The following is a 25,719-nucleotide window of genomic DNA, read 5'->3' on the forward strand; positions in this document are numbered from 1 at the left end:
ACTATATAAAGTCTTTATATACATTTATACATACATATATAAAGTCTGCTGCAGCTTCCACGGTATGCATCCGATGAAGTGAGCTGTAGCTCACGAAAGCTCATGCTCAAATAAATTGGTTAGTCTCTAAGGTGCCACAAGTACTCCTTTTCTTTTTATTGATGTCATTGGGAGTTTTGCCATCGGTTTAAGTGGGACCTTGGATTAAGCTACAGAAAACTAATGTAGCACCCCCTCTCCACCCGGTTACCTTCTTTAATGCCAATCTGTTTACAGCTTTTGATGGACAGATCTGGGTTCTTCTGGATCCCGCCACCCACTCAGCAGGGTGTATCTTCTTTATTTTTTCCTATGAATTTATTTGGCAGTGCCTCCACCCCCTTCGCTCCTTCCTGGTAGGGTCACCAGGGCAGCTTGAGAGGAAAATTCTAACCACAGGGTAATCCCCACTTACTTGCCAGATAGTTGGAGACTTCCAAGAAATAACACAAACACATACAATATATTCAACACAATAATTATATTAAACAGGAGACAAATATAACATATCAGGGTAAAACACTATTTTTAGGGTCACCGGTGCCCATGCTGATAATACCTGTGACTTTCCCCAGTCACATGACTTGATGTGGCAAATGTAAGATTAGTGTCCTGTTGGTACACGTGGGGCCCTTGATGACCTATGACCATAAAATTCTTCTTTGCAGTGGTTTAGCAGTGTGGCTGACTGGGTTCAGTACAGCCCAAAGGACTCACAAGTGGGAGAAGGTGGTAAATCCCTCCACAGGTTTAATATGCAGCAGGTTATAAAATCCCCAAACCCTTACTCCCTGGCTTGAGGACACAGTTCAGGGAGTAGGGAGTCCCCAAAACAAATTCTCTGACTGACTAACTAAAAGATGGTGCACTCACAAACTCCATGAATGATCCTCAGATTCAGAGATGACTCTGGACTCCCTCCGTCACTGCAGAGGGGCTGATCTCTGCTGGCAGGGATCCTCTTCAGGCAGGAATCAGGCTGCTTCGGTCCCAGGATTTCCCCTCACCATAAAGGGGTGCAGGGCTTAAGGTGCAGATTATGCAACTGTACTAAAATCCAAACTGTAGCCTCCTAGCCCAGCGTTCAGACACACACTCAGCAGGCACCAGCCCTGGACTAGCAGACAGAGCAGAGCTGACCATGTGTTGACTGGTCTCATTGAGGGAGCTGGAGGGCTAACTCAGCCTGGCTGGGGAAGTTTCCTAGAAAAACTCTACAACCTGGGAATCATCAGTGGAGAAGGAAAAGCCCAGCTGAGGGATCTTTCTTTCAGGTCCCTAGAGGCCAGTTCTCAGGAGAAACCATAGCCGCCAACTCCATGGATGCTCCGGGGCTGGAGCACCCATGGGGAAAAATTAGTGGGTGCTCTGCACCCACCGGCAGCTAAGCTCCCTGCCTCACCACCTCTTCCTCCTCCTCTTCCCCTGAGCGCGCCACGTCCCCAGCGCTTGCCACTGCCAAACAGCTGTAGCAAGCTCTGGGAGGGAGTGGGGAGGAGTGGGAATGTGATGCACTCAGGGGAAGAGGCGGGGCCGGGTGTGGATTTGGGGAAGGGGGTTGAAATGGGGGCGGAGTTGGGGCGTGGACTTTGGGGAAGGGGTCAGAATAGAGGTAGGGATGGGGTGGAGTTGGGGCAGGGACTTTGTAGAAGGGGTTGGAATGGGGGCAGGAGGGGGGCAAGGGTGGAGTCGGGGCAGAGCCGGGGCAGAAGGGGGTCGAGCACCCACCGGCACCAGAAGAAGTCTGCGCCTGTGGGGAGAACCCTGCATGCAGGCCTGGGACTCACCAGCTCCCCACACAGCCTGCCGTGCCCTTGCCCTGGCTGGCTCCAGACTGACTCAAAAATGGCTTCTCTCCTTTCCTGAACTCAGTTGTTGAATGGTACATAGTTTGGTCCCAGCAGCCCACAATGATAGGCCACATTCTTAAATGATATAACATGATACCATGCTTTCTTGTAAATAACTGCTTCCATTTTTTACATGCAGGCTTCTTTTGTGCTCACTGATGGTTGTCTGCAGAAAATTCACACTACCTGTATAATCTGGTTATCTTAGAATAACCACGGTCCTTTATTGTTATTGAAAGCTTTTATTAAATGAATATGCTCTCAGCTTTCTGTAGAGCAATGTGGTAAAATCATATGTTAATATAAGCTATTTTCTGCTTGGAATCACTAAAGCTATTGAGGAGGAAGAGGGCTCACTTACAAGAAACTAAAAAAAAAATCCTGTTTTTGTCAGAAGTTTCTTTGATTGCTGGTATTTATAGTGATACTTTAAGTATTGTGGGCTTGATCCTGAAAACCTTTAGTAATGAAAGTAGTCTCTCTTATGCCCATGGTTTTATTTGCATGAGTATGGTTTTGCAAATAAAGCCTGACTTTTGTAAAGCAAATTTCTCAGAAAGTTTCCTGGAAATTCTTGGTTTTATGTGCATGGCTTTAATTGAAGTCAATGGGAGATGTGCTTATGCCTCTGAGGGTATAATTTGTCCCAGTAGTCTTTGTATATACAGTCTGTATATGCAATCCCAGCCCAACTTAAAGCCAGTGGCAAAACTCTCATTGATATGAATGGTGCTAGGATTTCACCCTATAAATATATACATGTATGTATCTACTGGAGAAATAATAAACTTTCCTTCAAACCAGACCCATTGAATTTTGTTGTTTTCCTTTTTGTTAGTCTGGAATTCTGTACATCCCTCCTGACACCTAGAGCCCTTAGGATATATCCAAAAAGCCTGCAGCAGTGAGCCTCCCAACCTGGGCGGATAGAGTTGGGTTTGTGGGGCTTGTGCTAGTGGTCTCAGAAGAGCCGTATAGTGCGAGTGCAAGGCCTGGAAGCCTGAATCTGTTGACCCGCGCTGGGAGGCTTACTGCTGCGGGCTGTGTAGTCATACCCTTATTGTTTTCAAGGGTAACTTCTATCTGCTTGGCATTTGCCCTGGTGTAATCCCTCATATTTAAAAGATGCCACTTTGTCTGGCTTCTTAGGCTGGGATTATCCAAGAGGGCTAAGAGGAGTTATTTACCCAACTCCCATTGACTTTCAGTGAGAGTTGGGCACCTTAACTCCCTTTTTGAAAATCCCAGCTTAAATTTTTTGTTGTTCACCTTTCCTGATGTTTTAACAGTAGTGTGTTTCAGCTGTTTTTATTCCATCTCCCAATATGTTGGCTGTTCACAGGGTGCTCTCAAAATGTATTTGTACTAGCGAATGTGCTGTGGTTGTGGCAGGTGACTCTAAGCGCTATAGAGATCTACTGCACTGCATCTTCTGCTTTCTCCTTTCCCTGCATGCTAGCCATGCCCCAATTGCATGGTGGCTGCTGCTGGTTGGGGCATTACAATGCCACGATGCTGGAGTTGATTGGTGTGGTGCAAGGTCCTTTCACTGTGGCGTTTATAATAAAGTGGTGGGACAAAAGAGTCAACAGAAGAAAGCATATAATTTATTTGGTTGGTTTGGGGAGCAGTGGCCTTTAAATATGGAGCACCTTTTGGCAAACGTCTGAATCTGAGTGCAGGATTGTTGTTTTTTTGTTTGTTTGTTTTTAAAGCTTCACTTCTGTCCCTTTTGAAAAAAAGAGCAAGCTAATCTTCAGTAAGTATGCTAGTAGCTTTCCAAAAAGCTGTGTAAGAATAAGCTCTGACATCAGTTTGTACAGCATTCTGACTACAAAAACACATTTCAATTAAGTTACTAATAGGAGTAGTACCATAGAAATCAGTGGGAATACTTCACTGAAGAGGAACTTTATTCTTGTATTTATGCAATGACCATTCATCTCAGTCATTGAACCAAAGATCTCTAGAGCTGAAACACAAATATCTTGTCTGGTATCAGGCAGTAGTGGCAGACTTATGTCCTCTATGGATAAGCTACAAAGAGGGATGCATATTACACATGGAATAGTGGGTTACCTTGACAAGTCTATACTACCTTATCTAATCAATAAAAATAAATGCATGTTTTAAAAAATATATATTCAGCATGGGTTTAATACTTGTGATGTTAACTTTCTGATGATGGGGAAAGATTGTTTCCCTTTCACAGCTGCATCCTTAGTCTTTCGATTGGAAAAATGGTCATCTATTAAACCAAGTAGGAAAAGAATAAGGGGCAATGCTTACTGGTAGAGCATTTGACTACAAATACAAAAAGAAAAAGTCTTGAAACCACTTGAATTAATTAAGTCATGAGGTGTTTTATATTTGCAATATTGTTTTTCTTTTATCCAATAACTATGCATGGTAAAATGAGTCGTGATTTTAGTAAATGTCTCTAATTTTCCTTCATTTAAAGTCAAGGTACTTTATATTTTGAATTTGCACTGTAAATAAGTGTTTTCACTATTGTTACTTATAGTCTGGTTGTACCGGTAGACTGCTGCTACATTACTGCACATTTTGTTGATTTACTTTGAATGTATTATATGGGATGCGCTATTTTACCCTCACATTTCCTTGGTTAATTTAGTAAGGGAAAAATATTTTTTTTATTATTTTTCACGATGTACTAAATATAACAACCTAGCTAAGGTGAAACCATTTTGAATAGATTGGGCTGTTTATTTTATTTTTTTTTTTCAGCCTGACTAGCTGCATAATGGTGCAGCCTGCAGCTGATTGCCAGTTTTGAGGTGTTATCTGAACAACAACAGGCTTTAATTTGCTCAGGATCACTGGGCACAGTTAGCCCTGTTCTGTCTCTCACTTACTTGCATTGTTGTCATAAACATTAATGTTTTAACATGCATATTTCCAGGCTAATTTTTTTTCTATAGTTTTAATTTTAGCTGAATGTTGAGGCTAAATTTTAAGTTTTGTGTGTTTAACCTTCATCCTAATTGCTTGTCCACCATGAAGTGGTGGTGCTTTGTTCCTAAATTCCCTCTGAGGTGGTGCGCATTAAAGTGTATTTATACTCTTTCAGATTAATTAACTGTGACCTTACGAACCACTGTCCTTGTTTAATTGGTGGCTCCAAAGCACACTAATGGCATAAATCAACTGATAATGAGATTCAGAGTTGCTTTTAACATATATAATAACACTGCAATGATATGGCAAATGAGATTTGTTGACTCTGTATTGGCATTACAGGAGAGAAGACACAATTAGATGTGTACTTTTGGAGTGGGGGAGGGCTTCACTGGAATGAATACCATGCAGTTCAGGGTGGGTGGATGGGATAAGGAGGATATTCTACATCGAGATAAGTTTGGTATTCTCTCCTTATCTCTAGGCAATGTGCAATATTGTGCAATGTGCACTTTAGGGCATAGAAATGCGGTGGGAAGGTGTTTCTTACACATTACTGAAGGGTAACAAAACGGATGATTTCATCTTCAGTATAGTTAGATGTTTTTTACACTAAACTTACGCCCACTATTTTATGAACTGCAAATTAATCAGATAGTTCCCAAGGAACAAAAAAAGATTTTGACCTAAACTAGTAGCCCAGGCCCATTATTATTTTCAGTTTAATGTTACCCATATCCATCTCCCACATTTTTGGAAATAAAACAAGGGGTTTGAAACAAAGTTTCTTTGTTTTCACAAGAACTAAAAATGTGCTGTATGTAGACCAAACAATAAAAATAAACTGCCGAACTACCTTCTAATGCATGGGGGTTCTGGAGAGAGGAAACCATGGATATTTAGAGGCATAAAGTGAGTCATTGTGCTAGTTAAAGAATTTTATAAGGCAAGCTCTGTGGGTTTGAGTTGCATCTGTTACCTTTCCAGCCAGAACTGAGGGTATGGAGGAAAAAGAATGTTGGATTGAATCATGCCTTATACTGAATGCATTGTACCTAGGCTAAGCTTCTAAATGGGATCTAGACCTTAGGTAGAACAAAAACATTCTTGTTGTATGACTGTTACCTTAAATGTATTCCAATTTAGAATACCAAAAAGATATTATATTAAAACAGTTAAGCTACAAAACACTATTACCAACAGATTTTTCTAAAGTAATGTGTGTTCCCATAACCCTTTAAAAATTCTCTTTGTTGTTTTCCCTATTAAAAAGATAACCATGCCTGTTATTTCTGACAGCTCTTACAAGCCATAATGGACTGGGTTGCTATGGTGTAAGATGTAGAACAATGAAATAATTGTTTGTCGTGGTATTGGCTTCCTGGAAACAAATTCTGTGTAAATTATTTGGTTGAAATGGTGACAACAGTGCTGGTTGCAATTTTGTTTAGTTCATAGTTAGAAAATGCCTCTCTCCTACAATAAAAAAAGAAGTTAAATGTGTCCGTTCTTTGCTGTAACTTTTTTCTTTCTACATTTTCAGGTCAGTTTCATGAATTCAAAAGCAACTCACCAGTGATTTCTGGGTGCTGGGGCTGATTTTCTTGTGTGTTTGTAAGTATTTATTGATTTATTACACTACTTATTTGCATGTATGTCTGAAACAGTTTTAACATGAAAGTAGGCACAACATTAAAATACCATCGTTGGACCTCACTAGTCAGAATGTCTTGTTAAGAGATTTATCAAGCTACTTAGAAACGTTTTATTTTTTTGAGGGGCAGGGAGGGGAGGGAGGAGTCAATGTCCCTCTGGAGTTCTTGTGCAATCCTACATTTCAGTCTCTCAGGGTGGATATAAATACCTGAATTAAGGAGTGAGCACCGCTGCCCTCATCTCGGTATGTCTGTTGAATTTCCCAATAGTAATTGAGATGTAACTATATAATGCTTATCATTTTATAACATCTGTGAATCTGTGCTGACCCTGTGGCTTACGTCAGCAGTCCTTCTTGCTGCAGTGATGGAGATATGTGCTTGGAAGCAAACGGGGGCACCAATGCCAGGAAGGTGGAGTTCTTGGAGGTAATGCACATAGGTTATTGTGAAAATGCCAGGGAAACCTCTGACTACTGAAACAGAGTTGTATTCATGTTTAACTTGGAGGAGGCTGACATTTACAATTGCAGAAAAAGGCCTGAATGTGTAGTCATTTTGGCCTTGACACAGGAAGGCACTTCAGTATGTGTTTTAAGTTCAGTGAAGTCAGTGGGATTTAAGTACATGCTTAAGTGTTTTTCTGAATTGGGAGCCTTAGAGACAAGAAGCTCAGTAGGGAAGAAAAGGCATCTACAGAATAAAGGCACAGAAAATTTTCAGTACCATAACTTGTTTAGTGTTTGGATGTAGCCAGATGTGATAAGAGGGAACCCATGGGAAGGGGGCAAAAATAATAACTGACAAACTGTGTACCTTACTATAAGGTGGTGCTGCATAAATGGAGTAAATCTACACAACACAACAACTTTAAAGCACAAAATCTTGTTTATGGAACTTCAGCTAAAGTTGTGCACAAAATCATGATGAAATGGGAGAACAGCTGTTTTTCCCCCAAAGAAAGAAACATGATCAAACCTCACAATTTGTGACAGATAACATTCAAGTTACTATCACTTTCTTCTTACAAAAGAGTGCCTTACCACTCATCCCTCGGCAGACACTTGTATTTTAAATTCCTTTCACTTACTAATCTATCAACCTATATTTCTTTTTAATGAAAATTATTAATCAAATTTGGAGAAAATATATAATAGTTAAGAAATAAAATTATTCATTTAAACAAAATTACTAAAATCTTAGAAAAATAGATTTCTGATGTCTGATCGTGGCCGTGTAGAGTCATGGACTGAACATAGGACTGAGATCAAGGAACTCATTATTTTTAATCCTGACTTTACCTAGGACTCACTGCACAGTTCTGGTTTTAAAAAAAATCACTTAGTCTTTCTGTGCCTAAGTTTCCTCCTCTGTAAAATATGTAGCAATAAAAAATGTCAGCATGTGCTGCAAATAGTAGCCAAATTTATCATTGTAGCCCAGGTATTTCTCAGTCTAAGTAAGTATAGGAAGTTCGATATATACTATGGTAAAACAAATACTGTGGGGCAATAAATGGTGTCTTTTTTTTTTTTTTTTTAAACATTGCCCCTTGTACTAATCTAACTCACTGGAAGGCTGTAAAAATTCTTTTGTTAGTCTATACAGCATCATGAAGTTGTACCGTGATATAAATGTTTGTCATAATCCTATTTCAGGCCATTTGTTTAAATCCTGCCCAGGTTGGTAGTGACCAGAAGTTGTTTAAAAATTAACATAAATATGCCTTTAAAATACTGTTCATGTAAAACAAGTAGTCCTACTTAGGTCAGTCAAATAAATACATTAGAAAGAACTCTATAATAAGCAGTATAAATGATTGCCATCTGGCACCTGTAAGCTGGCCTGTGCCGAAGGAATTGGTGTTAGTACAATTCCTGGAAGACAGATAACCATGTCTGACAATGCTGCCACCACCACCGCTTGCACACTTGTTGGCAATCTCAGCAGAGAGGTCAAAAAGTGAATGAATATATAAACTCAACTACCATCTAGACTCTAGAGGTGGTCTCTGTAAATCAGGGCTGAGGCCAATTAATAGGATGTGTGGAGGAGCTAATGCTGTTTCTGACTGTCCGTGTTCTGAGGCTAGATGGCTTATTTTAGCACTTAGGGTTATCAGTAAGTACAGCAGCATTTACAAGGTCTAAATTCACTTAAGCTAAAAATAAAATCTAGAACATAAAACTGACTTGGTACTGTCCAGTTTCTTCTCAGATACTATAAAAAGTATTGAAGTAAGTTCTATATTAGCAGTGGACAAAGCCTTCTTCAAAAAACTGCTCTGTAGCTTTCTGAAATTGCAAAGATTTGGAATGTAGCATACAATAGGTCAATTGATGTTGTTAAATTATGATAATTTCTATGTTGCCATAAGGATTCGTGGTGGTTTACAGCCAAAATGAGTCTGGCTGCTGCCTCAAGTAGCTTACTTTCTGAGAAGGCATGATTTTTGAAAATCTTAACTCATGCAAGTGACCCCATTGAAGGTAATCAGAGCAGAATCAGGACCTAACTTAGACATAACACAGCAAGGTATGACACAGAAAAGTTGGAGGTGTGAGGGATTGGCATAAGAAGGACAAGAGATATAAGCGATCATGAGATGTTTTAGTTGCATACACATCTCATTAGTGCATTTAAAAAAATTAAGATGTAATGTTTAGATATGTTACAGTAGTCTTTCACTCTTATAATGTGGATAATTTGGTGGGCCAAAAATTCGTGCAGGAGTAGAAATCACTGCTAGAAAGGTTAAGAGTTACCTCATATATTTTCCACAGAGGTATACTGCAGTGTCTGTTAAATATCTGTTTATATCAGTTCAGAAGCTGTTTCAACCAGGGGATGATATAATCTTTTTTTTTTTTCTTCAAATTTTTGAAAGTTTTGTCATAAATGTGTTCATACTGTAACATATAATTACTTGGATCACCCAGTTCAGACAGCTTTGTTTTTTGTTGTTGTTATAGCTAACCAGTTTCATTCAGGAGAAAATAGGACTGATGACTCATACAAATTGCATAGAAAATGTGACTTCTCTCCTTTTCTATATTTCCCAGAGAGTTATTGTCATAACTGAAGGTTACTTTTATGGTCTTAAAGTGGTTTTATATTTTGAATTATTTTCATAGGTAGACTTGTTCAGTGGTGAATTGCAAGAGTCATTTAAATTTATAAATATTAAAATAGAAAGATATTTTTAATGGCTCTGAGCTTATGAAAGGTTTTTTGTTTGTACTCTAGCAGTTATACATACATCCTTTCAGCACCAGGTAGCCTCTGACATTCTTTTTTTCTGTATTTACATTTTATTCTAACCCGTGTGTGTGTCTGTATGACAGAGATGGGTTTTATGCACATATACAGTTTTAATGAGAACGTCAATAAATGAAGAAAAGCCTTTCTTGAACGGACATCAGCAAAGTCCAGGAAACTTCTAATGTATTGCTACAATAACTCTTCAATGAAAGGCCTGTTTTGGTAATATGATGAAAATGATACCATATAATTTTGTTTAAAGTCAGAGGGCTTTAAAAAGGATGTAGTAAAAACGTTTCAAAAGCAAGTATTTATTATAAATAGTGAAACAAACACCTGGAATTTGTGTATTTAAACAATCATATACAATGTTGTGTCAAATCTTGTTTGTTCAGACCTTTCTTGAATTGCAGCACATCTGCTGTCAATAACAGATCAAGTTTTTTGCTTCGAACTCAACAATATATATTTTCGAAGACCTATGTTTTTTGAAATAATGGAGTCAGATCCTTGATACAAATCAGCATGGTTCCAATGAAGTCACTGGATTTACACTAAATGAGGAGCTAGCCAAATACATTTCTGTCCTTTGTCTCATGCATTTAGATTTAAAGATAAAATCTATGAAATGTTGTGAATAGTTTCATATGTATTAAGATGCAACAAAGATACAGAGGTAAATTAAGATAAAGCATCTTTGAAGAGGTCTTTATGTAAATGAAGATTTCTAAGGATTTGAGGCTTCCCTACTTTACAGTCTAATCGTAAACAAATGATCTGCTGGTTTATGATACATTAATTTCTGGGGGACACCATCTCTCTCCGCTCTCTAGCTCAACTCTTTAGTGCATTCAAATATTAGAAAGTTTATTTTAAAGATTCTTTTATTTTCTTTCTTTGTCACATACATAATCCATTACCATTTTCAAAAAGGTCTCCATCACATTATCCCTTACCTTTCTCAATAGAAATGTTAAAAGAACCTGTTCTTTATAGAGAAAGGTAAGTGGTACCTTAACACAGGCTGTCTTGGCTGAATCATCTATGATTATTTTATGGCAGATAAACATAAAGAAATCATCTTCAGATGGAACTAACTGCTATCATTATTATTTAATGTTGGCATTGCAGTAGTTTCCAAATGCCCTAATAGAAATCTGGGACCCATTGTATTATGTGCTATGCAAAACATACAAAAATATGATGCCTGCCCCAAAGAGCTTACCATCTTAAATAAACAAGACAGACAACCAGAAAGATGCATACACCATTTAGGTATTATGACTTACGTACCTATTTTGCCTATCTTTTTTTTTTCTTAAAGATCCCTCCAAAATCTCCCTCCCTGTTACTCTGTCCTGTTTCAACATTCCTGAACCATCCATAGACATAGATTCAGGCACACAACAGGCTTTTAATGGAATTATAGAAGGCAGGAGGAGATAGTGGTTTATATATTCTGACAGGCAGAGGTTATTTTTGTAAGATTCCATTCACTCATTGTTAATATTGTACCTTCTTTTGCTCAAACTTACAGTGAGTGGGGAGGACTTTGATTTGGGGCTGTTGGCTAGAAAGTCTTATTCATGTAAGTAAGTTTCCAATTCAGTCATGGAACTATTCACATGTGTAGGGCTCTGCAGGGTCAGGTTCCTGATTGTTGTATACTTTTCATGTACAGACTGTACCTTGACAAGAAAAATTGGATGTACAGTATGCAGGTGTTTAGAGCAGCAATATGTGTTCTGCTCAATTTGGAATGCTGCTTCTTAAACAATAAGGGGAGGGTACATTTAGAGTACGTTTACAATGCACAGCCCCTTTCTCCTTCATTTCCTTAGAAGCAACAAAATGGGTGTCACAATAGAAATTCATATAAAATAATAATTTGCATTCATACTCGTCTAAAGGCTATTAAAATGTTTATAAACTACAAATATATGGCACTACTGAAATGCAGCCACCACTGGGTTGGAAATTAGCGTCCAACTGGCTCATAGCACATTGTGCAAGAGTAGAAAAAATATATGTAGTCACTAACTTACTTTTTTGGTAAGGGTTAAGCCCTGTTGTTTTGGATACATTTTTCTAGTTAAAATATGTTTAGAAATGCTCCTTTTTAGAACTGCAGTGCTCTGAATGCAAGCAGGGGACCCCTCTGCTCTGCCACTGCCACATATGTATGCCACATTAGATCAATCTGCTGCCTACAAAAATCTTTACAAAATAGTAAGGGAAAAGTCCAAATGCTCATCCAAACAATTCTCCTTTTGCAAGGGCGGAGTACACTGTGCAAGCTGCATAGAACACATGGGAGACCAAGAACTGTTAGGAAATTCTTGTATGGAACAGCTGGAACAAGAATGTGGAAGAAGAGTACTCTACAGCATTCACAGCAGTTTGTACCTTGAGATGGTCTCAGAGGTTCTGCAGGTGATTTGCATCTGCGAACTCAGTGTTTGTAGAAAAGAAAGGCTTAATCATCACACAACTGAAGCCCTAGTGTCTGAATAGATATTACTCAAGACTCTAGGAAGGTTGTTAGGGAAGGATTTTCTTCAGGCCAGGCTGTACAACACCAACTGTCTGTGTGAACACTGTCTGAAATCTTACTGAGTCAAATTTATTAAGTGGGCCAGGATGGTAAACTGTTCATAGTAAGCTTCTTTCTATTTCCCACTCCCTGGAATATATATCAAGGGTAGTTTGATTCATTTATTGATATGAAAGAGAATTGCTTAGGACTAATCACTCTTATAGGCGATGTTGCAGTAAAAGGTTAACTGTTCCCTGAATGTACTAGATCTACAGTATATACCTATGCCTGACTCCTCAGCAGAGATGTCACCAATTAAGCACAATCCCTAATTAAGATTCTACAGCGAAAATCCCTGTTTTTCTAAGGTTAATTGAAAAAAGTTGATAAAAGTGCAGCATCCCTTTAAAAATGTTACTCTAAAACAAAGATGAGGTAAACCACAAAGATCAGCTATGAAAATCCATGCAAATGGTTTTGGAATTCATTTCCTGGTACAACATGGATTTGCCCCTTGAAAGCACTTGCATTAATACTGAGAAAGTAAAGAAGAGGAAATGAATAAATTGTACGTGTATAAATTTTGTGCAAACTCTTTAACTTCTTTAGTTGCTCTCTCATATTTTTCATTGCTTGTTGGTCTAGATGGCTTGTGGATGTACCATAAGTGCAGCCAGTGGACGCAGGCTGAGAGGGACGTAGCCACCCACGTTTTATCATCCCTTTGCTGTGCCCCTCAGAATAGCTGTAGGACTTGTGCAATTTCACTCCAGATTTGTTTTATGCAGGTGGTCTGCAGGAACACTAATGTAGTCTCTTTGCTACTAATGTGCTCCTAGTTACCTCTGTCTGTGTTAAAATTCAACAGCAGGTTGTGCTCGCAGTTTGCAATCTGCCCTGTTAAAGGTGTTTCGGCAGAGTTTGCACATTCCAAAGGCTGCCTTATAATGTTGCACACACCCTGTGCCACTCCCTGCTCCCCACTCCCCCGCCCAGGAACATGCTGGATTGATTCTGTCTCTGTTAGTGCTGATTGTTTATCTCAGCAGGTAAAGAAACTCTTCTGTGTTTCCTAAACAGCCTCCAGCCTGAAACAGCAGGGATTTTTTGGTTTTTGCGTTACCCATCCACCTGCCATTAATGGTTTCATCACCACTGAAAGACCCTCTACTACTGAGATTTCAAACCTTATTGTGCTGTGGTCACTGTTGCTTAGGGAACAGCCATACTTGCCTCTTGTACACAAAACTAAATTGAGCAGAGCTTATCCTCCTGTGTGCTCCAGAAGGAGCTGCTCCAAAAAGAAGACATTTATAGTATCAATAAGCTGCTTCTCTAAACCATGTACAGATGTGTTATTCAACCAGTTAATATTGGGGTAGTTAAAATCACCCATTATTATTTTTCTGGCAGATTTTGCCACTTCATTAATATCTTTCAACATACTGAGTTGCTTGGCTGCTCCTTCTTTTACATGGTTTATATCATATCATGCCATCACAGCATATTCTGTAGTTTTGAGTTAATTGCTCAATTAACAGTGGTATTCATGAAGTGCTAGGAAAATTCCACAACTAATGATTTGGACAAATTCAAAATAGGTTGGTATTCCATAGTTTTAAATGTCATACATGCCAATATCTGCAGGCATAAGACTGTGAAGGCTTAGAACTCGATAGCTCAGAAACTCGAGTCTAAAAATCATAATAAAATCGTCAGGCATACGTATAGCCCCCATTAGTCCCCATGTAAGGGGTTCTGTGCCAGCCTACTTGTTCCTCGGGATGGTCAGGACAGAGAGGTAGGGGCATGGAATGACTCCTCAGTCACTTCATGGGTGGGTCTTGTGGAGGTGCAGAAGGAGGCGGGGGGATAGTGCTGATGAACCCCGATTCTTCCACCCTCCTGGCCTCTGAGTCTTGTTTATGGAAGCATTGTAGAGGCTGCTATAATAACCATTGTATAGATGTTTGCAGGCACTGCAGAAACAGAGGAGTGATGGTGATTGGAGGGCGATTGAAAGGTTTATAGTGGACTTTTCTTCTCTCCCTGCGGACCATGGTTGGGTGTAGGTGCAGAACAGATAGTTAACTCTAATGGGCCATTGTTCTCAGCTGTTGTTTGGAGCTGCCAACTAGCTCTCTAGGCAGTGGGCTGATTCTTTGTCTCACCAGCTGCCATGCAAGGATATCAGGGGATGCATTGCCCTACCCATATTTGCCACTCCCCAGCACTTTCACTTTCATTTATGGCATGGGGGGGAATGAAGAGGATCATGGACCAGGCCCGGGGGTCAAGTTGATGCAGTGTGGCTGCAGAGTAGCTTCATGGCCACTTCCATATAGGGAGAGGTTTTCCTCTCTGGATTCTACTTCCAGGTTCAGGGATCAGATGCCTGCAGGGCTTTGGTCAGGCTCTGCACTCTGAAAACAACAGGGGCAAGATTTGGCATCATGGCTTTTGTCTGATTTTTGTACATTACTCATTTCACTAATTTAAAATCTTTCTGTACTGTGCTGATGATCTGATGCAAGACTGTACTGAGTTGTAATGGTTTGCATACAAGAAAAAGGTTTTAATCGAGCAAAGCACTTAAATATGTGTAACTTCAAGCTCATGAAGAAAAGGAGTACTTGTGGCACCTTAGAGACTAACCAATTTATTTGAGAATAAGCTTTCGTGAGCTACAGCTCAATTCATCGGATGCATTCAGTGGAAAAATACAGTGGGGAGATTTACAGACCTAAAAGTGGCAATTTTAGGTCTGTAAATCTCCCCACTGTATTTTCCACTGAATGCATCCGATGAAGTGAGCTGTAGCTCAAATACATTTGTTAGTCTCTAAGGTGCCACAAGTACTCCTTCTCTTTTTGCGGATTCAGACTAACACGGCTGCTACTCTGAAACTTATGACTTCAGTTGCTGAATAGTCCCATTGACCATGTGTGTGCTTAATTCCTTTCTGGAATAGTATTGATTATGTGTATTTTGATGCTAATTTGTTCAAATTTAAATTAAATAACTGAAAAACTAGTAGAAGATATAATGACATTTGGACTTTCTCTTCAGTCCTGCTTGGAGATATTGCGGATGCCTTAAAGACATTATAATTTACATTTTATAACAAAAAATATAGTGAATTGTCTTATTCCTCTTGGCAACACAGCAAAACTATCATTAAAATTTTTCATCAGTATTCTGTTTAGAGTTTTGTAAACTGAACACTACAGTGCTAACAGATCATTTTTTAGTTGCTTTTTACAGTTCTTTCACATCTTTATAGTATCATAGTAAAGCTGAATTTTCCAGCTACGTGGAAAGTAGAGTAAGGCAGCACTAGAATCTACATTAAAGTGATTCAATACTCTTTGGAGAAAAACCTTCTTGACTTGAGATCTGATACAGTATGTGGTTTGGGGGCAGTTGTAAAAGAGTTGCCAATAAACTTGAATGCTAGTAATGAAAGCTGCTTATAGCACATTGAAATTTAGGGGTATTTTCTTTTCTTTGTAAACACACGTGACTAACATTAGCATTAATGGGAGTTACATGTACAAATGGAAGAGAGAGTATACCCAAGAGAGCAATCTGATGTTTCAAAATTTAAAGATGGGAGGGATCAATTTGCTTGCAACTCATTTCTGCCTGAAAATAAAGGCAAATACCTGATCTCCTAAGGTAAGTACCATTCTGCCTATACATTACTCCTAAACATTCTGCTCTGAAGCCTTTAATCTGAACTTTAATCTGAGCAGGGAGAGCAAAAAATATGGATTTGTTTATTAGTGGGTCTATGTAAAAACAAAATACGAACACCCCCCCTCCTCACACACACACAAAAAGAGTCTCATCAAAGTTCTATGATTTTGGGTCCAGTGAGTTTAAAAGGCGGTGTGGTCAAATGACTAGAGGACTGGACTGGGATTTCTGGCTCTGCTGTGTGACCGTGGGCAAGTCACTTTCCCTCTCTGCACCTGTGTTTCCTTTCCCATGCTGTCTGTCTTCTCTGTTTAGACTGTAAGTTCATCAATAATGCTGTGATTCTGGTTGGGGCCTCTAGGTGCTATTGTAATACAAATAAATAATAATATAATTCTGAAACCATACTAGTCCAGTTGAAAATTCCTTCCTGTTAATAAAAGGGTATTTTTTGTTTTTGCAAGTAATCATTTGTACAACAGACTTCTTACCAACTATCATTATTTTGCACTGCAAACTTAATTTCAAATTATAATTGAAATATATATGAAAATAATCTCTTCTCTTTGGTTACTTATATTTTTGCCATAATCATATTAGGCTCCCATAGCAACATATGAAAACATTAACACAAGTTCCTTTTGTATATGACTAGATGATCATAATGGTCCCTTCTTACCTTAGTATCTATGGTTGAACATTTCCCCTGTAGAACTGTGCAGCATGCTGTGTCCACAAAGAAAATGCATCCAGCTTGATTGCTGCTTACTGTTGTTTCTCTGAAGATATGTTTTGGGGTTAGCTATTTTTATTTGCATTGTTTTCCAGATCAAGTACAGTAAGTTAATTAAACAATAACCTTAATGGAATCTGAGTTTGTGACCCAATAACCACCTACCTCTGACATATACATCTGAGGGTGAACATTAGACTTTCTTTACTGGGGTAGTTTCTAACTTTATTAACAGTGTTGCTTTTATTCCAAATTAAAAATATAACATTCAATGAACAAAAAATCAGATCCTATCGTGGATTACTGGTATAAATTCCCCAAACCAAAGAGTGGCAGTGACCTAAAAAATGGAGGTATCATACAATGTTAGTTTTAATTACATTCAGATACCGCAGTGATGGGCTGATATAAGAACCTGAATAGGATAGAATTATTATTAAATTTATGGAAATCAGCAATTAATATAAAAAACCCCAAATTTCAGTTAGCCATAATTTAAATGAAGATGCTACCTATTAAAGTAGTGGCAGTTGGTATTATCCAAATAGATTCTTCCTCTAAAATCCAAAAAATAGATTCTTCCTCTAAAATAGTATGAAAAAAATGGGGGAGATATTGGATTTTTTTCTATACTTCATTCAGTAGGAATGAAACAAAAGCTTCTTAGCAGGATAATAATATTAACAATACTGATACTAAAATTTTAAATGTTATATATTAATGTATGTGTTGATGATAATTTTCACTCTAAGGATCTCAAGCATTTCAGAGAGATGTATTACACCATCATTAATTAGGAGTTTTCAGATAATCACATCTTGCCATGAGATAGATATTGACCCAAAATATCAGAAAAATATTGCAAATGAATGATGACCCAAACACATAATAGATATATAATTCTGTCTCAGGGAGGTCCAAAGGCCACCTTTAAGAAGGTAATTGAGCTGGTTAAATAAGGTAATTTGCAAAGAAAGCTTGTTTGTTGTTCTATGCCAGTCTGTAGATCTACCAGAACATCTGGTATGGGATTGTTAGCACAGACAGGGAGGCAGCTTCTGAACTTAAGACAGACTGCCAAAAGGCTTCCACTTTGCTGTATCCTATCATATGTCCACAAAGATGCAGGATGATAATTTTCAGCATTTGTGCTGTAGTATGGAGGAATAACCTGGCATCAGTGAAAAGAGGTTTGTTTATAGCTTATCTATTTGAGAGATGTTTGCTTTGCTTTAGGAAGATACTTCTCCCAGCAAAACCATATTGTGAAGTTCCTCCCCTTGTGCAGTGCAAATAGCCAATAAAGATCAACCAAATCCTAAAAACAATTGCTGCACAAAATGTTAATGACTTTTTGTAGCAGTCTAAATGACAAGATCTTTGTTGCTTTCAAGCCTCAGATAAACCAAAGACTTGACAAACTCTAAGGAGTTAAGGTGAGTCAGACATCCCCTCCTCAGTAAAAGGCTTTGCTGCATCACTGCTAGGACCAAAAGGGAAGTGCCTCTCCACCAGCTGCAAAAAAAGAAGGGACTCTGAATACTAATGAAGGATGGAGGGTTCAGTAACAGAGAAACAGAGGCTCTATAGATAAGCAAATATTTTCCCACGACATCTCAGTCTGAATTGTTGTAACCAGAGGAAGTAATATTACTAAGAAAGTATTTAAATGTCTTTAACAGATATTAGATGGTGAAGTGGACTAGACAACATTTTCCTATCCAGACTCCAGTGTGAGAGATCCATTGAAACACAATCTTTGAGAGCATCCACTTAATCTGTGAGTCTAGAAACAAGATTAACTTGGTCATCCTATTAATCACCAGAACTTCAGGCACAAAAGGTTTCCCAGAGGAGTTAATTCAGGGCAGTGAAGTTCACAAGGTTCATTGTGTTAGGAGACTTCAGTGCAAACCTGGACAACGTCTCTGACTCAGCGTTACAGAATCTCCTGCCTGATCTGTTGACTCATGGGCCCTCTCTAGACTTACATACGCAGCCCAGATATACCCTTGACTGGATCCTTGCGCTGGATGTGAACATAAAGAATACAAGATTCACACTTCTATCACTTTGCCCTTCTGCTCTGACCACTCCTTACAACAGATCTCACAGGACAAAAGAGACAACCCTCTCTTAAAAATTCACATTGGTAGGAGTTGTACAAACACTACCAGCATTCAAGCACATCACATTTGACTCTGATCCCTTGCCCTTCCTGGCAAGTAAAGAGAGCAGAGAACATCTGTGACATTTACTTGCAGAGGCTGCCAACACCTTCTTCAAGGAGGGAATTCTGCTCCCCCCGCTAAAGCATACAATTGTGCATCTGTTATTAAAGAAACAGTCACATAATGTTGGGCTCCACACCAATTACTGTCCGGTACCAAACTTCCCTTTTCGAAGAGAGCTCATCAAGAAGGTAGCAAAAGGTTTAGTATGTCAGCTGTCAGCTACCAGTGTACCGAGCCCTTCACAACTGGGGTTCGGGCCTGGGCACCTGCTGTTTCGGTGGATGACCTTCTCCAGTAGACAAGGGGTCATCCTTCTTGGATCTCTCTGATCACCTGGCCAAACATTCCTTAGCTCCCAAGATTCTTGTATGTGATGCCTCTCAAGGCTCAAGCCTTTTCTCCCCATCATCTTGAATATCTTTGTGAAGCTGCTGTGGAACGAGGTTAGATATCACACAATGGAGTGCCAGCAATACACAGACAATACCCAGCTCTACCTTTTTCTCATGGTAGATGTAAATGTTACCAGCTCCCAGCTCTCTCAATGTCTAGCACCTGGATGAAAATAAACTTGCAGAAGCTGAACCTAGGCAAAATAGGTGGTGCTGATAGCAAGAGGGAAGCACTTTGAAGAAATCCCTTTCTCCATAACATCTCCATTTATTGAGTGCATATACCACTAACATTAGTTCACACCCTCAAGGTCTTTTTTGACTTCTCAGTGTTTTTGGATAATCAAATAACCACAAGTCTGAAAAATCCTCAGTTCCACTTGTAGCTGGCCAGAAAACTGCTCCCCATTGTGTTGGTCACAGTTTTGCCAAGATAATCCATATATTCTTAATCACCCTACTTGATTAGTCATGTCTAATGAACACAATCAACCGAAAAAACCCTCTAGCTAGTACAAAATACAGCCACATCTCCTTAGTAGCACAGATTCTTGTGAACACATCAAATTTGTGCTTAGTTTGCTTTGGTGTCTCCTCATTAAACATGGAATCCAACTGGAGATCTCTCTCCTAATATTCAAAGCCCTCCATGAGACTGGTCTCAGTTGCTTGAGAGAGTGCTTCTCCTTACGTGAGGATGACCTTCCAACAGATCAATTAAACTGCTGAACAATTGTGCGTGTAAGAGGCCGAACTTTCCTGGGAGCCAGACCTAGAGGATAGAATGCACTCCCACAAAAGGTAATGACCATTGGCCTCACTGCATTCAGAGCTAAATGCAAAACTTGCGTCTTTGGCTGAGCATTTCCACAGTCGCTCCTCATGCACATGTAACATAAGTTATTTACACCCATCTAGTCTACACTCAAAATAAACACATTCTTCTACATGTACAGGTCTTAGTCCTACTGGGAAGAGAGAGAGAGCTGGTTCTGGTAATTATTCTTCTGTATTTTTTATTAATGAGGAGGCCCTCAGATACTATGTTGATGATGGTCACATAAGTAGCTAGCTAGAGAGAGGCTGGGATGGTTAGCAGTAAAGCTCAGCAGACTAGTGAACTCCCACATTAGTATTTTTCAGAGACTCTCATCTCATTTAGATGAGCACATAGAAGAAATTAGTTTCCAAGGGAAAGAGGAAAAAAAATTAAAACCCTCATCTAAGAGATCTAGAGTTCCACCCTCTTCTGAATTAATATTAAGAGTTCTGAGTTATAGATACTTTCTTCCTCCTTCTTTGAATTATCTTCATTTTCCTGCCCTCTGAACATGGCAGAGAACTCAAATTCAGATTTTGTGAATTCTGGTTCTGGATTTTAAGTTAGACTCTCAATATTTTGACACAATGGTCAAGAGGATATGAAAATGTGAGGAGCTCAAATAAAGAGAGAGAAAGTTAAATCTGGGAAGTTGTGGAAGACTAATTGATTGATTTATGAGAGGGGAAACTCCCAGAAAATCTCACATGCTGAAGAGACAACAGATAAAATGCTATAGAGTCCAGAAATCTAATATAACCAATATGGATGTATTGATTGTGTCCCTAGCAAAGGACACTATGATCCAAATAGTGTTGGATAGAAATTATGTTGGAGAGCAAAGAAATGTAGAAATTATGAGCCAGTTGCATGGCTGTTGACTTCAGTGTCAGTCTGCATCACAGAACTGAAAGATATACAAAAATGTAACAATCATTATCATAGTCTGTGGATACCTTATTTCCTTTCCATTAGATCTGTGGTATATAATGCTGTTGCAAGGAGATACCTGTGGTTTAAACCAAGGCACGCAGAATCACAAGCTAAGCAACAAGTCGTTGAGTGCCAGGTTACTAGAGCTCAGAGCTGTCAAACTGGCACTAATACCTTTGAGATGTAACACAATTCAGAACCAGACGTTGGTGATGTCAAACAACAGTGTAGTGTCCTCAGATCTGGATAGGACTATGTGCCATTAGCATGTGTACATCTCCCCAGCTATTTGCTAATGTGCACATCCTGTGCTCATTCCTGTAGTGTTAGCATTTCTTCATGTCAATACTGAATGCAGGCCAATCCTGCTCGCCAAGAAAGTTAAATCTTTAGCATAGTTTACCAAGCTGATTCAAAAGGACTTCCAGTAAACACCTTCTTTATTCTTCATTCAAAGGTTTCTGCATTGCAATCTGCAGGACTCTTCTTCTTTTTTCATGCCAAAATATTTCAGCTCTTTCAGTTCTGCTATAGAGCAATATTGGAGACACAAGAGCCAAGAGGTATTACCTTTAGCCGTGATTTTGAGGAATGGTTGTATACTAGTTTTAACACTAAGAGGAAGGAATCTTTGTTTTCTTACTGTGTGCGTGTTTGTGTATGTATAAAACCAGTTTTAAATCAGAGCTTATTCTCAAATTAATTCGGTAGATAAGTTTCTGTTCGGTATTTGCATCTTGGAAGAATCTTGTTCTTGATACAGCTGAGTGGGAGGATCCTTCTTTGTAGACAGCCCTGACTGATAATTTTGGAACTGTCTCCTTCTCTGGCTCTGGAAATATATCATCTTATGGTAGATGGATTGCTGGACATGCTCTTTTGGAAGAAGGAAACTGACAAGTTAGCAACATTTTCCATTGGCAATTCTCCAGAACAACGAACAGTCCCTAATAGGTCTTTGCAAAAAGAACAGGAGGACTTGTGGCACCTTAGAGACTAACAAATTTATTTGAGCATAAGCTTTCGTCCATCTGATGAAGTGAGCTGTAGCTCACGAAAGCTTATGCTCAAATAAATTTGTTAGTCTCTGAGGTGCCACAAGTACTCCTGTTCTTTTTGCGAATACAGACTAACACGGCTGCTACTCTGAAACCTGTAATAGGTCTTTGTGTATTTGCTTTTTTATGTTAATGTTTTGCTCCCTTTGTGATAAAACAAGGTTTCTTAACAGGGTTGCTACATAGCTGCTGGATAGTTAAAGGTGGATGACTATCAAATTTATAATTGAGAAATTTTGCAGAATAGCTACATTTATGAAATGTTTTGCATACTAGTTTGTACTTTTTTATTATCACTTGAATTCATTTCCATTTTACACCCTCTTATTCTAGATATTCCTCAACTAAGGTAAATTGTCATCCATTGACTTCCATGGAGCTATGACAATTTCTACCAGCTGAGGATCTTCCCTTCATGGTTTTATTACTCAACTTCACTTATTTTTATCTCCTTACTCAGTATGAAAAGATGGGTGAAATGTTCAAAAGTGTCGAATTCCCCTTTTCATAAGTGACTTAGGCACTTTAGAATCCTTTTGAAATTTTTAACCCCTAAATTATTTTTGAAAACGGGAATGAGGCTCCTAAATCATATAGGTGCTTTTGAAAACTTTCTCCAGGATCTTTTTAAACACATTGTGGGAAGCTTTCTGCTAAAAAAAAAAAAAAAAAAAGATAGAGAGAAGCTACAATTAAATTGGTTGGTTAAATGTTTAGTTGGCTAGCTGTTTTTTTCATATAATCTGTTTGAAGTGCCTCAGTAAAGATTAGATCATTTTTAAAATATCTATCTCTGCAGCAGTTCTATTTCCTTCTCCTCTATTTATAATAAAAATTCCACACAAAATTCTAAGAGTATAGTGGGTTGATGGGGAGAAGGGTGGCACTAAATCTCCTGGAGGGCAGATGTTTGGCTCCAGAAAACATTTTTTTCTGTAAACTTATATGTCTGGTTAGAGTGAAGTGAAGTGGGGATAGGGGGAAGGGAATGTATTTTTCATCTGTGGACCATCAATAAGTGGCATATGATTGAATCCAGATAGATCCATAACACCAATATATGGAAGAGTGAAAAAATTTTCTTGATCCTTTCGATTTCTAGCTAAGTCTTAGGCTGCCGCTATCATCCCGTGCTGCTCTGTCTAGGGCTTTGGGACACAAGTTTCTGAAGAATTTATGTACTGTAAAATAGATAGTCTCCATTACACTATGATCTCAGAAAGAGGGTTCTTCCAACAGAAATAACACATGGAAATGATAGAAAAACACAAACTCCATGGAAAAAGCATATTTTGGATGATAGAATTTGGTGTGTTTTAGAGCCGTATTTTGGTAAATCTTGACATCCCCAGACCACTAAAAATGCTAATAATAAACACATGGCTGAGAGGTGTAGCATGTCTTGTCTTTGCTGTCAAATGGAGATCCATTCCTAGTTGCATGTTTGAGGTTGGATGACTGCTAGCAAAAATACCACTTCATCAGTAGGCATATCCCACCTTGCATATATCAGCTTAAATTGGACTATTATTATTACTGTATTCACAGTTGCTTTGCTTTTAAAATCACATCTTGAAACAAGGCACCGTTTATCATAGGAACTTGCAGCATCTCATGAGGCACATCTGCTTTAATCTGTGCTATGTCACTTCAAGATTGCTTTGGAGTAGATAGAAATTTTGAGCTTTGACACATACAACCTTGTTTAACTGTCCTGAACTTTGAAGAGGAAGAGTCTGGAGTCATTAGTAGTTCAAAGTATTCGGAAGCAAAGATGGAGCAATGGATTAATGGATTATATTCTACCTCTACACACTTGGGTATAGTGGCAAGTGAAAATGAATTTAGTGGTCAAATACTAATGCAAAATTGATGTTTGCTCATATGACAAAATCAGGACACAGTTTAGCAAGCTAAGCAACGTCTACTGAAGAAAGGCCAAGGAGCAAGAGTCTTGCAGACAATACTGAAAAATGTGCTGTTTAGTAACACTTGCATTCTTACGTGAAGGGATCCACTTTTGAAAATGCATGACATAATGAAGTGTATAAACAGCAATTACAAAAACTGTAGTTTTGCTACCTATCTTTAAGGCAAGTTTTCATATAGCTTATATTGTCCAAAAGATTTTACTCGCTGGCACCTAACCAAAATGACCAATGAGGAGACAAGATACTTTCTTGGAGGGGGCGGGGAGAAACAAAGGTTCTCTCTGTCTGTGTGATGCTTTTGTCGGGAACAGAAAGGAATGGAGTCTTAGAACTTAGTAAGTAATCTAGCTAGATATGCGTCAGATTCTGTTTTGTTTACATGGCTGAGAAAATAAGCTGTGCTGGATGGAATGTATATTCCGGTTTTTGTGTCTTTGTGTAACTTAAGGTTTTGCGAAGAGGGATTCTCTATGTTTTGAATCTGATTACCCTGTAAGGTATTTACCATCCTGATTTTACAGAGGTGATTCTTTTACTTTTTTTCTTCAAATAAAATTCTTCTTTTAAGAACCTGATTGCTTTTTCATTGTTCTTAAGATCCAAGGGTTTGAGTCTGTGTTCACCTATGCAAATTGGTGAGGATTTTTATCAAGCCTTTCCCAGGAAAGGGGGTGTAGGGTTTGCGGAGGATTTGGGGGGAAAGACGTTTCCAAGCGGGCTCTTTCCCGGTTATATATATTTGTTAGATGCTTGGTGGTGGCAGCAATAAAGTCCAAGGACAAAAGGTAAAATAGTTTGTACCTTGGGGAAGTTTTAACCTAAGCTGGTAAAATAAGCTTAGGGGGTTTTCATGCAGGTCCCCACATCTGTGCCCTAGAGTTCAGAGTGGGGAAGGAACCTTGACAGCATCCTTTAATGGAAGTCAGATGCTACTGAGGAAAGGAGCACTCAAGGAATACCAGGCCATTGTGGAGAAGCTAAATTAATTCTTTGCATCATTCTTCACTGTAGCGGCTGTGAGGGAGATGCCCACACTTGAGCCATTCCTTTTAGGTGACAAATCTGAGGAACTGTGTCAGATGGAGCTATGAATAGTGGTGGTTTTGGAATGAATTGACAAATTAAACAGTAATAAGTCATCCGGACCAGATGCTATCTACTCAAGAGTTCTGAAGGAACTCAAATATGAAATTGCAGAAATAACAACTGTGGTATGTAATTTATTGCTTAAATCAGCATTTGTACCAGATGACTGGGAGTAACTAATGTAACACTTATTTTTTTTATATTTTTTTAAAGAGAGGCTTCAGAGGCAATCCTGGCAATTACAGGCAGGTAAGCCTAACTCCAGTACCTGGCAAATTAGTTGAAACTGTAGTAAAGAACAGAATTATGAGATGCATAGATGAACGGGATATGTTGGGGGAGAGTCAACATGGCTTTTGTAATGGGCAATCGTACCTCACCAATCGATTAGCATTCTTTGGTGGTGTCAGGGTGTCAAACACATGGACAGTTGATATAGTTAGTATACTTGGACTTTCAGAAAGCCTTTGACAAGGGCCCACATACAAGGCTCTTTGGTAAAGTAAGCAGTCATGCGATAAGAGGGAAGGTCTCTCATGAATTAGTAACTCGTTAAAAGATAGGAAATAAAGG

The 25,719-nt window shown here is 38.8% G+C and overlaps 1 protein-coding gene across 17 annotated transcripts in view; it reads left to right on the top strand.

Annotated features, from left to right (window-relative positions):
• SOX6 (SRY-box transcription factor 6) overlaps window positions 1-25,719 on the top strand; it is a 451,605-nt gene that overhangs the window by 66,258 nt on the left and 359,628 nt on the right. For all 17 annotated transcript variants that reach the window (XM_048853489.2, XM_048853504.2, XM_048853488.2 and 14 more), the window contains one exon: window positions 6,352-6,422. The gene's annotated coding sequence lies outside the window, so the exon portion shown is untranslated. The remainder of the gene's footprint in view (window positions 1-6,351; window positions 6,423-25,719) is intronic.

This window comes from Caretta caretta, chromosome 6 (genome assembly GCF_965140235.1).
Source record: "Caretta caretta isolate rCarCar2 chromosome 6, rCarCar1.hap1, whole genome shotgun sequence".
NCBI lineage: Eukaryota > Metazoa > Chordata > Testudines > Cheloniidae > Caretta > Caretta caretta.